The 12,996-nt window shown below is 45.2% G+C and overlaps 1 protein-coding gene across 18 annotated transcripts in view; it reads left to right on the plus strand.

The window, feature by feature from the left end:
- The first annotated feature begins 2,284 nt into the window (after positions 1–2,284).
- Positions 2,285–12,996, plus strand: part of ZNF644 (zinc finger protein 644) — a 61,042-nt gene continuing 50,330 nt past the window's right edge. For 7 of the 18 annotated variants that reach the window (XM_088673818.1, XM_088673824.1, XM_088673826.1 and 4 more), the window contains exons 1-2: positions 2,285–2,425; positions 3,556–3,615. The gene's annotated coding sequence lies outside the window, so the exon portion shown is untranslated. Of the gene's footprint in view, positions 2,426–2,552; positions 2,625–2,879; positions 2,899–3,555; positions 3,616–12,996 lie in introns of those variants that run through there. The other 11 variants (XM_060276736.2, XM_035121524.3, XM_035121521.3 and 8 more) reach the window with 4 other exon arrangements.

Raw genomic sequence — 12,996 nt, forward strand, 5'->3', positions numbered from 1 at the left:
CATCTGACCTCCTTTACCATATAGTTGTATGATGGAAGAGGCAATGATAATGTTCATAGGTATAATGGATTATAAGTGCGTTATCTGCGATTTACTCATATTAGCAGAATAACTCGAGTAATGCAAGTAGTGATTTGTACACATCGTGTAATGCAGCGCCATTGATGCCAGAACTATATGAGGTGTGGACAACTTTTACCATGCCCAAAGTCATTTCAGTATATGTGCTGGACTATATAGATTCACCCATATGCGTTGCACGCTGCACTGAAGTTCAAGGACATGTGGTGAGAATAAGAGTGTATGCAATGTTTTCTTTCTGGGATGGTTTGGCATTTCACTGCCAGGAAATATTTCCAGACATACTGGAGACAGAACATCTTCACTGATCATATGACAGCCAGTGTGGATGGTCGAAAGATTTACACATGGGCCCAATTCAGAGCTGGTTAATATTACCTTTAAATCCCTGAACGTCTTAGGACGAGGTTACCTAGAAGTCTCTCTCCTCCTTCCATATGAACTGTATTATGATCTGCCTTGCCTTGTGTCTGAACAACGGAGATTGGTTGATGGGAGAAACTCTAGAGCAGGGGTCAGCAAACTTTTTCAGCAGGGGGCCAGTCCACTGTCCCTCAAACCTTGTGGGGCGCCGGACTATACTTTTTTTTATATATATTAAAAATATGAACGAATTCCTATGCCCCACAAATAACCCAGAGATGCATTTTAAATAAAATAACACATTCTACTCATGTGTAAAAGCACCAGGCAGGCCCCACAAATAACCCAGAGATGCATTTTAAATAAAAGGACACATTCTACTCATGTAAAAACATGCTGATTGCTGGACTGTCCGCGGGCTGGATTTAGAAGGCGATTGGGCCGCATCTGGCCCCTGGGCCTTAGTTTGAGGACCCCTGCTCTAGTGATTATGGAATACCCTTCCTAGGAAGACCCAGTTGGCTTCCTCCCTGATGGTTTTTACTCTCTCGAAAAGCCGTTTTTCTCAGCAGGTACCCAGACTTTGAAACTGTGGGTATTTTTGTGGTGTTCTTACATTCCCGTAAGTGGTGTGGAGCTTCATCTGCTGCTTGGTTTTTTTAAAATGTAAACTATTTTAATTATTTTATTGCCTTGATTGTTAGGTGGTGAAGAGTTTTCATCTGCTGTTGTGCCGGCAACGTTTTCTGGCGACACCCCAGGTGCCTCTTGACCCCATCGCCCCTGCTGCTGGAGATGTGAGGAGCACCGAGATCTTGTTAGAGTATCACAAGGAACCCAGAAGCCACCGCTGTCCCTGCTTCTCCAGTGCCATTGGACCCCTCCTGCCCTTCCCTTCAAAGTGTTGGTGCTGACCTTTAAAGCCCTAAATGGCTTTGTCCCAGTATACCTGAAGGAGCATCTTCACCCCCATCGCTCAGCCCAGACACTGAGGTCCACTTCTAAAGGTCTTCTTCTGGTTTCCTCACTGCGAGATGCTAAGTTACAGGGAACCAGGCAGAGGGCCTTCTCCGTAGTGGCACCCTCCCTTCAGATAGCAAGGAGATAAACAACTATCTGACTTTCAGAAGACATCTGAAGGCAGTCCTGTAAATGTCTGGCATTTTATCATGTTTTTACTATTCAGCTGGAAGGCGCTGTGGCAACAGCGAGATCTGTGGAACTCCCTGCCTCCGTGTGCCTCATAGGCATGCTCACACTGCAGCCCATAAAATTGCTTCCGGCTCCTTTAGGACCATGTTATCCAGCTGAGAGCGAACTTCAGGGGAATTCAGCCCTGAGCACCAAACCAGGCAATTGATCCTTGAGAAGTTATGGCGTGGGCCTGCCTGACATCCGCTTGAACGGGATGGGTTGCCATATTTTGAAAAGTGAAAACCAGAAAGCCCCGAAAGTTGTTTTTAAGCCTTTTTTAAGGAAACCACCAAAATTCGTTTTTTTTAAAAAAACAAAAACACCAAATAACCCTTGATTTTTCGATTGAAGATTCAGGGCACCCCCCCCCCCCGGTGTCAATCCCGGCTTTGAAATGCGACGTCCGGGAGCATGACAGCCCCAATGTAGGGCGAAAATTGGATGATGGCATAGTGTCAGAAGAAAGCTCTTTCCGTTTGCACATTGTGAGACCCAGGATACGGCTGCTGAAAATAATAGACCTTGTCCTCTCCCCGATGTCGATTCGGAATCCTAGCGGCGTCCAGCCAAACCCGGACTGGTGGTAGCCGGAGCCAGGCCGGAACCGAGCAGCCAAAGGAAGCAAGTTCGGGAAAGGAGGGCAAAGGCGGGCGAGGGGCGGGAAGAAGAAGACGCCTCCGCACATGCGCCTTAGGTGAGTCGGCGTGATGCCGTCACGGCGCCGCACGCAAGAGCCCCCACCTCCCCCCGCTCCCTCCCTCGGTGTGACGCACGCCCTGGCGAGCCCGTGAGTTTTCCGTTATGATTATTATTCATTACGGGAGGGGTGGGAGGGAAGAGGGGGGTCTGGGAACGGGCGGGGAGGGCGCGCGCGGAAAGGAGGGAGGGGGACGGAGCGGAGGGGGAGGGGTCTCGTCTCCCTCCTGTCGCATCAGGGAACATGGCGGCTGCCTCCGGTGCGGCAGAGGGACTGCGGCCAGGCCGGGGTGAGTGGCCGCCGGAGGAGAGGCGGGCTCGCAGGCGGGAAGATGGGCTCGTTCTTCTCCCCTCAGAGCGAAGCCTGGGACGGTGGGGAGGGGGCGGGGTATGCCGCTGCCGCCGCCGGCCTCCTCCTCCTCCGGCCTCCTCGTCCGACTGGGCCGAACACCAGAGAGCCGGGGCCTCCGCTGAAGAGGGTTTTTCGCTCGGAGGAGGCCGCGGGCGTGGGGAGAGAAAGCCGGGGCGACCCCACCAGCTCGCGAAGGCCGTGGAAATAGCGAGGTCACCCTGGCTGTGGGGGAGGGACGGCCAGCTGAAACCAGGGGCTCCTCGTCCATGGGGCGCCTTGACTACTTTTGTTTGCTTCCCCCTCCCCATTTCCAGGCCAGGTGAAAGTACCTGGGCCTCCCGGGTGCCACTTTCAAAGCCCCCCCCCGCTTGGTCTCCGTTGCAAACGGCACCAGCGCAAGGCCGTCGAGGCTCTAGCCCCACTGCGCCCTTGAGTTTCGCGATCCGACCGAGTTCCACGGCTTCTCGCCGGTGGAAGCGGAGTGCTTTCTCTCCTGAGCTCCCCTTTCAGCTCGCTGGGTCGGGAAGGCTCGCATCCTCCGGCGAGCTCGGCAACTTCCATAAACGTGCCAGGGAAGTTTTGGAACGGGAACGTTCAAAATCGCACAGGGACAATAGTAACCGGTGGTACTGATCGGCAGCGGACTTCCTGCACTATCCAGTTGCCTAGGGATGGATGGTGTCCTGAAATGTTTCCAAGCTCTTGTAGGCACACTTGTTGCTCTTCCCTTGGTCTGGCGCTCACATGACCGGCAAATCTTAACCAGGCACTTGAGATGTAACTGTTAGGCTACAGGAATGTGTGAGGATGTAAATCACCTGTGTTGTGTTTTGATGGGACAACTAACGTTCGGAATTCCTTGTCCCCAGGTTGAAGAATTTCAAGATGTGAAAGAACTTGGGCGGAAGAATTTTGCTGCTTTAGCGTAGGTAAGGCTTCAGGGGACTACGATCTATGCAGAATTAGAAACGGAGATATGAAGGCCAGGAGCTAAAGGGCACCTTAAACCAAGGTTGCAGGTGCAGCAATGGAATGTCTGGGTGCGCTTTTTTTATTATATGAAGCTGAAAATGAATGGTGGCTAAAATCTTACATTCATCTTTCACATGGTCTAGTCTTTCCCCTGCCCACCCCACTAATATTCTTAAGATGGTCTCTTCTCCAGTCTTTGGAGAGTAGCTGGTAATTGGGAGGCAGAAAAAGGTCCTCCTTTCTTTCCACACTGTGGTTTTAATTGGAAATCTTAGGTGCAGTACTGCTTCCGGAGCTCAGAAGCTGCTTGCACTAAAGAAATTCCCTGTCACAAAATGTGCCTAGAACAATGGGACTTTGGATCACTGATTCTACATATTTCCTGGTGTGAAAGCTGTACTGCAAGGACTTGAAAACACTTGACAAAACAAAATAAGCTAAAATGTAAATTAAAGAGTTGTCAATTCACCAAAACAATGCAGAGTACAAAGAAAAGGTCAATATGACAATCCCTTTACAACAGCAGAGATGGTACTAGTGGATCAGTAGTTTTTAACATCTGGTTCATACTGAGGTCACTTCATGGGCTTGGACACACTATTGGGGAAGTTACTGTTCTCTTTGCATGTTACTTTACTCTAAGTAATATAAGGTGTGAGTTAAGAAGTGGAAAAGTTAAAAAAAGGGGCTGAAAACATGAACCCGAAATACATCCATGTTATCAGGACTGATGCATGAAATTTGCCAGTCTTTCAAAAGTTAATTCAAGAAAGGAAAAACAGTCTTAATACGTAGTTTTTCAGTTATTCGTAAAATGAGAGTAGTGAATCTTTCTCATATTTACGTTTTGGGGATTAATTTAACAATGACTGCAAATAAAGCAATACTATTTAAAAGCAGTATGCAAAATTAAGGCTCAAAAGTGATTCGATATTGGGCCCATTTGTGGAACCTTATTCAGAAATACAGGACACAGTTTCAAATTAATGTATAAGTAGCACACCTTAAACCAATGACTTGGGAATATTGTCATGGTATATTTCAAAATACTGGTACTGCAAGGAAAACTACTTTTTCATACTTGATGATGCTTTTATTTCTTAATTGGTCTGGGCAGGTAAAAGAGATAACATTGTGCAGCATTAATGTATCAGAAAGGCTTTATTAAAAGTAAGAGGAGTTGTCCAGAAGTAGGGTAGATAGACTAGGAAGGTCTGGATTTGAGTTCCCACTTAGACACATAGAGAAGTGATTGGGAAAACATACATCTCAATTACACTTTTACTTACTAATTCATTATTCATTTTGAATGTGAACAGAGCCTGCTTTGCTCTTAAGAACATACGAATGTAAAAACAGCCTGCTGGATCAGGCCAGTGTGTGGCTCATCTAGTCCAGCATCCTGTTCTCAGAATGACCAGCTGGATGCCTGTGGGAAGCTTATAAGTGCAACATGAGCACACTCCCCGATTCCACCAACTGGCATTGCTGCCTCCAACAGTGGAGGTAGAGCATAGCTATCATAACTAGCAGCCATTGATAGCCCTCTCCTCCATGAATTTAATTCTCTCTTAAAGCCATCCAAGTTGGTGGCTATCACTGCCTTCCGGGGCATAGTTTGACTATGCACTGCATGGAGAAGTACTTTCTTTTATCTGTCCTGAATATTCCACGAAAGTGACAAATATATTTGAAACCTGCTATTCCAGGAAAAGTCGTCACTGACGAGGTTTGCTGCCACCTTGCTATCTCCGGCTAAGTCATGATTTGCCTTAGTGTTTTGCCTGCCTGCCTGCGCATGAACGGGCTCTCTGGTTGGGCGCGAGGGTCCGGCTGCTGGGGAAGGAGGGAGGGAGCCTCTCCCTGGCCCTCCTCCTGCTTCCCCCTCCCCAGAGCCTTTAAAACTTCCGGCCGTGGCGGGTGAGTTGGCGCCTTTTTTGCCAACTCCCCCCCCATAGGAACGCATTAATTAAATTTCAATGCATTCCTGTGGGAAACCGTGCTTCGCAAGACGAAATTTTCGCAATACGAAATGATTCGTGGAACGAATTCATTTTGTCTTGTGAGGTACCACTGTAAATGGGGCCAATAACTTTAGCATGTGTTGGGATTAGCAAAAACCAAACCACAGAACTAGTGGGCGCAATGGCCAGATTACCGTGTTTCCCCTTTTTTAATACGTAGTCAGAAAGTAAGCCATGGCAGCATTTTTTAGCATTAGTGAAATATAAGACACACCCTGAAAATATGACATACCTCCATGCCGTGTAGAGCGAGACCGCCGAGCGCCCTAGCCAGCCAGCGGGACCCAGCCAGCCAGAGGGGCGTGGAACCGGCTGCTGCTGCTGCAGCAGCGAGCGTGTGGCGCGCCCGAGCCAGCAGCCTGGCCTCTTTTTTTTATTTGCCTGCCTGAGGAGGCCTGCCGCCCCGCCACCGGAACCGGCGGCTCTCCGCAGCGCTGAGCACTCGGAGTGGCCTGGCCTCTTTTTTTTGGTTTGTTTGCCTGCCCGAGGAGGCCTGCCGCCCCGCCACCAAAACCGGCGGCTGCAGAGTGGAGCGCTCCGCAGCGCCGAGCGCTCGGAGCGCCCTGCAGCACTGGGCGGAGCACAGCGGCCTGGCCTCTTCCTCTTTTTTTTTTCCCCGGCTGAGGAGGCCTGCCGCCCCGCCGCTGGAACCGGAGGCTGCTGAGCGAAGCGCTCTGTAGCGGCAAGCGCTCTGAGCGCCCTGCAGCGCTGGGCGGAGTGCAGCGGCCTGGCCTCTTCTTTTTTTTTTTGCCTGGCCGAGGAGGCCTGCTGCCCCGCCGCCGGAACCAGAGGCTGCAGAGCGGAGCGCTCCGCAGCGCCGAGCGCTCGAAGTGCCCAGCAGCGCCGGGTGGAGCGCCTAGTCAGCGGCCTGCCGTCTCGGTGCCTGGAACCGGTGGCTGCTGCAGCGCCGCACAGAACGCCCAGCATCACCCCGAACCAGCGGCCTGGCCCCTCCGAGGAGGCCTTAAGGTACATCCCCTGAAAATAAGATACCGTGTGTTTTTTTGAGTAAAAAAAGGTAAAAGACGGTGTCTTAAAAAAAGGAAACACGGTACTAACAGTATTGATATTGCCTGAAAGTAGACTAAAAAAGCAGTTTAGGAGTCATTGTTTTTGTTAGTGTTTGTTATATCCCTCATTTCCTCATAAATTAATTATTGATTATTTATCCCTAGTGTTCAGAAGCATTGGAACATTCATTACATTTATGGGGCTGGGAGCCAATATGTCCATATCATTAAGTCAGGATTTGGTTAAAGTCATGTGATTTTTCTTTAAAAAAAGAGTCATGATTTTTTAAAAAAGAAGAGCATCAGAAGATCATTTCTTCAAATTTGCATGGCTTTTAACAGATAGGTGCTTATTTGAACATTTAGAATTCAAGCTAAAGTATCAATTGCTTCAAATTACAGGTAGGTAGCCGTGTTGGTCTGGGTCGAAGTAAAATAAAAAAAATCCTTCAGTAGCCCCTTAAAGACCAACTAAGTTTTTATTTTGGTATGAGCTTTCGTGTGCATGCATACTTTGGTATGAGCTTTCGTGTGCATACTTCAAATGACACTGATTCTATTATTTCAGTGAAGGATCTGAGAAAAATATTAAGACATGGTATATACTTTTGGACAACTTTGTATTGTGCTGGTGGACTTAAGTCTTGCTTAGTGAAATTAAGCCAATACTTTACAAGCTGACATATCTAGGAAACTAGGAAGTTACTGATCATTCACATTTAAAATTCTATCTAGAAATTGGTATCCCACATACTTAGTTTTGTTCAATATTTATTTGGCCATGTTGGGGCAAATTATGGGACCAGAGGACAAAATTATGTGGCGTGTAGCAAGAACCTATTCAGTTACCGGTAAGTGTTGCAGCACCTTGGCCCAATTCCATCCTGGCTAGCAGCCATCTGAACACCTTGCCATGCACTCTGCAGCTATGCTTTTCTTCTGTGTGTAGAGAGAGGAAATTTGCTGAGGAGCCAGTGCAGAAGAACTTGGGCAGTTGCTACGCCCAGGCAGCAATGGTGGCCCTCTTTGGCAGTGTCCATGCTCTCCAGATTAAGACTAGAAGGCATAGAGAGGTGGAAATGGTTGTAGAATGCAATGGTGGGCACCTGTCTCCTTACATCTTTATCAGGAAGAGGGAGGGGACAAGAGGTGCCAGCCAGAAACTACATGCCAAGACAGCTTCTAACCTCTATGTTGCCACTTTCTTTTCTACCTGAAACAGTTCCTCTGTTTATGAAACAGCCTTCTACTTTCTTAGCCTTTCACTTTTAGGCTTAGACTTGTAGTTTTAGGACTGGTAGGAAAAATGAATCACTATAAACCTGTAATAAAAGGGTTGTGTTTTGTAGGTAGGGCTCAGGACTTTCCCCCCCCTTGCAGGAAGGGAGAGAGCTTGGGATGTAGTCTTCTGGCATGCAAGCAAGGAACTCTTCAAGGTTCAGAGGAAGAATTGGGACACAGTAGTTGATTGCCTGGGGACAATTCTTTTTCGCCATTTACAAATGACTGCCACAGCTGTGGTAAGCCAGTGGCAGCCAGAATAACTGAAGCATCTATCTATGTCATCAAAGCAGGGCAACCAAGGAGAGAGGCATGGATCAAAAGTGCCATTCACAATCTCCTCTTATCTTTGGGGACTCATTGGTTCCCCCCCCCCCTCAACAGTAGCCTCTTGCACCTCCTGAAAAGAGCTTTTGAGACCCTCTGAAGGAGGGAAACAGGAAAACAGGCAAGCGGCCTCATGTATATGGAAGTGTTTTTCCTGTGTGCAGAGACTTGAATGCATGCATGTACCATGTTGGTTTTGCTGTACGCTCATCAGAAAGCTTAATGTTTATAAGATCGTTTTAAAAGCTTTGACTGTTATAAAAAGTACTAAATACATTGTCCAGGAACATCCCACTGTTAATAACAAACTGCTTTAAGTTGCAATGAAATATACTGTAAAGCTTTATACTCTTAGGCCAAAATATAAAGGCTGAAGAGCTAATCTCCAAACTTTCCATCACTTTATCTGCTGTTGTCAAAGTGTCAAGTTACCTCCTGCCTGGAGGCTGGAATGGAGCTTTTTATGGTTTTTTTTCCTGTCTCCCAGCTGCTGCTAAAAGATGGCAAATGTATTTTCAAAAATCACACAGTTTGCAGATGACTGGGTTGTGGAAAGGAGGAGAATGATTTTCTGTTGTACCACTTTCTGTCCTGTTCTGTGTAAATATCCGTTCACTGAATAGCTCTAGAGTTAGGCAGTGTTTCTGATAGTATTTGTAGTGATTGTCTTGATTCTTGAAAATTTCAAGCCATGGCTGTGTATTCAGAAATAGGTACAGTGTTAATTAGTCCTTGCATATACTGTAGGTAATATGACCGGATGTGGTGACTTGTGATACTTTATGTCTGAGGTTTTCAATCTTTTTGGGTCCACGGCTACCTTGACAAACTACATTCTTTCTGCGACGCCCCTGTGGGGCTCAGGAGCCCAGTTATGTCACCCTTTGCCTGCAGAGCTGGCAGCTTCTCACCCTTTTTCAAACACCCTCCCTTGTGGAGTGTTCCCTCAGCCTCCTTCCCTTTCCCTGGGAGTCCTCTGGGCAGCCCCTGGTATCTGAGCTGCTCTACCCCACCCCAAAGAGAGGTGCCTCCTCACACTGCCCCACAGGGGCCTGGGAAGCACCTCCTGGACAGCCCCAGAGGCACCATTCATCTGGGGAGCTTGTAGCCAGGGCTGCTGCAACAAACAGATGTGCAAGCCTTTGGGGAGACAGAGACGCGAGAGGGCATCAGAGGAAGGGAGGGAAAGAGGGACAGAGGCCAATGTTGCCCGTAGCACCCCTGACCATCATTCAAGGCACCCCATGGTGCCATAGCACACTGGTTGAAAACCACTGCTTTATGTTTATAAATCTACACTTGAAACTACATGATGACTAATGACTATCTCCTGTAGATCTGTGAGGGGGTGCCAAAAAGAGACAAGAGTTGAGCTGGGTTTGCCTCCTAGAATTGTAGAATTGGAAGGGACCCCGAGGGTCATCTAGTCCAACCCCCTGCAATGCAGGAATCTCATTTAATGTTTCCATGTCAGCTGTGGAAAATTATATTGGCATCTTTATTCACTTTAGAAATCAAGAATCCTTGTTGCTTGCTTCTTTAATGAAGATAAAGCTTCAGGAACCCCCATCCTTTTACCTGTATATATTTCTGGGAAGAGGTCTCCCTTTCAGTGGTAGTAAATATAGATGATAGTGGTTGGAGATGGCACTTGCCTACCAGTCATCTCACCCTGCAAACACTTGAGCTTTCGTCATTGCACACTTAGTTTTCACCTAGCCTTTTGCAGCAGCTATTTGTTGGGTGTGTGGCAGAGCTGTGGTAGCTGTCTTACGCAGGACAGCAAGATGGATGAGTGCTGAAAGCGAATTCCAACTGCTAGCATTTGTACAGGTGTTGATGGAAGGCAGTTTGCTTACTTCTTCTAGAGGTCAGGCCTTGGTTACATTGTGAGTTAATTCTGCATAAGCTGTAATTGCAGGTTAGTCTTCTACCATAAACAAATCTTGGTAATTTTTCCAATTTAAGGATGGTATAAAAATCTGATAAATGTCAGTAACTAATTGCCCAGTAAACTAGCAGTGTGGATAAATAAGAATTCTTCCTTAGCCCATTCATTTTCTGTTGATCATTAGCAGCCAGAGGTGAATTGACATTTACAAATACTATTGATTTCAAGATTCAGATTTTGACTGCAGAATTTCATCTTTGAAATGGATAAGATTTAAATGTACCTGACTTAGGAAAAGGTGAAACCAGGCCTTTGCTGGGAAGCCTCAGGAGACATTTATAGTACCGTATTTGGCTTCATGGTGCATTCATTATGATACATGGACTACTATATGGAGGCCTGGTTTGGTTGCCAGAGCAGAGAAACCTGCTTGTGTGGCCTGCCCACTTTTGGCAGCCTGGTACACAATTCATCATGATATTCTTGCTTCATACTATATTGGTGTGTTTTTATAGCTAAGTAGGACTGAACTCTGAAATCTATGTTTAAGTTAATCATATAGTTATTGAAATCTTCTGGGCATTAAAATGTCAGGAATTGTACAAGGATAGAAATGAAAAATAAATTAGGATGATTTTGGAAATGAAAAAGAACATTTTTGTAGTAGTTTTTCAGCAGTCCAAGTTGGTAATTCAGTTGAGAGAAGCTGAATTTTAATATTTACAACAAAATGAAGTCATGAAATGTTTTCTTCTACTACAGATAAAACATTAGTTAAATTTTGCTTTGTCTTCTGTTGATTTTGTAATGAATTACTTACAAACTTTACTAACTCTTGTCTCCAACTTCCTACAGTTTTTACATCAGCTGCATGTTGTCTTTAGTGTTTTCTGGTTGCCTCATAATTTTCCACTTTGTTCTCTTGCTTGGTTTTCATTTTTATATTTTTATTCTACCTTCTGATCCAACTTATAAAGCATTTTTCTCATCTCTTCACCACCTTGTCCATCACTTTCCCTTCACTCTGCTGACACCCTTCTACTTATCAAGCCCAATATTTCTTCATTCTTGCCACCCTTTTCACTGTTTCTTTCCACCAGAATGCCCTGCTTCCTGACGTAACAGAGATCTCCCTTGGTCTCTATATTTTAAAGAGCTGCTAAGGATCTATATCTTTGCTCAAAGTTTTCCTACTCTCTTCTCCTCCATCATTCTCCCTTTATCTGATTTCTGTTACTCTTGGGTAGTGAGTTTGTAGGCAAAACATAGCAGTTTTGTTTGTATACAAATGCATAGTTTCCCCCCAAGTGCTGTACAGTTAATGCATATGATTAATAATCTTATTACAGCACATTGGAGTGTTCAAAGCACTCAAGATACATTACCTTGTAATTTGGATAGAACTGTATCTTGTGTTAGTTAGCTGGTAATAACTAAAAGTTGAGTTTTTGTGTTGTTCCTGGGTGTTTATTGGAGTAGTTACTTTGAATGTAGGGCAGTGAATGTGGTAACAAATATGGCATAGACTTGCATAAAATGCTGCTTGTCGGTCCCCTCTCCCCAATTGTGCTGGGCTTGGGCATGCTACAAGCATTTCCAAAGGGATGAGACATTCTCTTCAACTCAGAGGGAAGGGGTTGGGCCTCAACCTTGCAAATATGCTGGGACTTGTAGGCATCCTGAAGACATTGGCTGATGTTAGAACGTGTCAGAACAATCTGCAGAAAGCTCATACCGGTTAAAGATTGATGGGTCTATTTATGGCTAGTGGGAAGATGACTGGAGAAGCATAGGAAACTTCTATGGATTTTTGCAAGCTTCCAGTTGTAAGTCAGATTTTGAGTGGTAATTGTAGCCTACAATATAGGGTAAATGAATAGTTATCTTCAAATTTCCTATTTTACCAGAAGGAAGGAAAGTGGGTTCATTTTAAAATTGGAGTAGTTCTGTTCTGCAGTAGTGCGTAGTTGAAATGCAGATGAAAGTTGCGTTAGATGGCAATATTCTTTGGTGTAAGCTTATAGAAAAATAGAAAAGAGCACAAGTTAATTATTGCCACCTTCAGGTTTAAAGGGAGAGTGCAGTAAGAAATGCAGAATCGTCAGTGTTTGATACAAAAAGAAAATGGCTACCAGAAATGAGTGCTGGTGCAGCAACATGGCTTGCTGTAGTTTTTTATGTGCTGCTTCTCCATCTTCCTGATGGTTTTGTTGTAAATTCTGATATAATTTGAAAAGAATTACATATATGTTATTTTGGTATTTTGAATTTTGTAATAAAAAATGACTGATTCTCCTGTAGAAAATATCTGATTCAGATTCATTAATTTACATAAAGCACAAGGAATTAAATCTCATCCCTGAAAGATGCTGGATATCCATTTTTAATCCATTGCTCTGACACAAAGCTAGACGCTGATCTTTTGGACACATTTAAGCATCTTAGGAACATAAAGTTTCTGTGGCACTGTACCTAGTTTATTTCAAATATATAGTTAAGCTTAGAAAATGTAAATGGTGAAAATGAAGTTTCTGTACATTTCTATAATCAATGAAATATCATCTTCCTTACTTGCAAGTGCCTTCCCTCCACCTCATTCTTGAGGAATTTTTTTCTGGAATATTTTTCATTGATTCATTTCCCCCCTGAAATATGCCCATTTCTAAAAATAAATGAAATCCATCTATAACCATGAATGGATTCCAATACAATATTGTCAAGCTTGGCAGCTTTCAAATTAATAATTCCCAAGCAGTTATTCCTAGGAATTGTGTGAGAAAGTGTGTGTGTGTGTTTTGTAGATTT

Source organism: Zootoca vivipara, chromosome 7 (assembly GCF_965207765.1).
Source record: "Zootoca vivipara chromosome 7, rZooViv2.hap1.1, whole genome shotgun sequence".
NCBI lineage: Eukaryota > Metazoa > Chordata > Lepidosauria > Squamata > Lacertidae > Zootoca > Zootoca vivipara.